The sequence below is a fragment of the Nicotiana attenuata genome, unplaced genomic scaffold, assembly GCF_001879085.1.
Source record: "Nicotiana attenuata strain UT unplaced genomic scaffold, NIATTr2, whole genome shotgun sequence".
NCBI classification, from domain to species: Eukaryota; Viridiplantae; Streptophyta; class Magnoliopsida; order Solanales; family Solanaceae; genus Nicotiana; species Nicotiana attenuata.
This window is the reverse complement of record NW_017671865.1, coordinates 88515-89534: the sequence shown is the minus strand read 5'-3', so window position 1 is coordinate 89534 and position 1020 is coordinate 88515. Positions and strand designations below refer to the sequence as shown.

General features: G+C 46.1%; 1 protein-coding gene across 1 annotated transcript in view; it reads left to right on the top strand.

Annotated features, from left to right (window-relative positions):
- Positions 1 to 1020, top strand: part of LOC109210615 (CBL-interacting serine/threonine-protein kinase 1-like) — a 5902-nt gene that overhangs the window by 877 nt on the left and 4005 nt on the right. The window lies entirely within an intron of this gene.

The following is a 1020-nucleotide window of genomic DNA, read 5'->3' as shown; positions in this document are numbered from 1 at the left end:
GGGGGAAACAGCCCTATACACAAAGCATTTTCACGCGAGGTCCGGAAAAGATCCGGATCTTAAAGGGTGTGATGTAGCCGCTCTACCCTGATGCAAGTATCAGTGGCTGATTTCACCGCTCTACCCTGATGCAAGCATCAGTGGCTGATTTCACGGTTCGAGCTCCTAACCTATAGGTCATTTTAGTTGGTGGAAAATAATAATTTGAAGCCATATGCAACCCCCCCCCCNNCTCTCTCTCTTCTCTCGTACTACTCTACTACGTACTACTACTACGTACCTACGTAACTACGTACTAACGTAACTACTAACGTACTTACGTTACGTTAACGTTAAGTTACGTAAGTTTACGTACGTTAGTTAGTTAGTAGTACGTAGTACGTACGTACGTACGTACGTACGTACGTACGTACGTACGTACGTACGTACGTACGTACGTACGTACGGTACGTACGTACGTACGTACGTACGTACGTACGTACGTACGTACGTACGTACCGTACCGTTACCGTACGTACCGTACGTTACGGTACGTACGTACGTTACGTACGTTACGTTACGTACGTACGTTACGTACGTTACGTACGTACGTACGTACGTACGTACGTACGTACGTAGTAGTACGTATACGTACGTACGTACGTAGTACGTACGTAGTAGTAAGTAGTACGTAGTAGTAGTACGTACGTAGTACGTAGTAGTAGTAGTAGTAGTAGTAGTAGTAGTAGTACGTAGTTAGTAGTAGTAGTACGTACGTACGTACGTACGTACGTACGTACGTACGTACGACGTACGTCGTACGTACGTACGTTACGTACGTACGTACGTTAGTACGTTACGTACGTACGTAGTACGTGTTACGTCGTACGTTACGTACGTACGTACGTACGTACGTACGTAGTACGTACGTACGTACGTACGTACGTACGTACGTGTACGGANNAACGGACTACGACTTACACTAGACTTAGTCTCGTACGTCGGACTACGGACGTACGTACGTACGTTACGTAGTGTGTA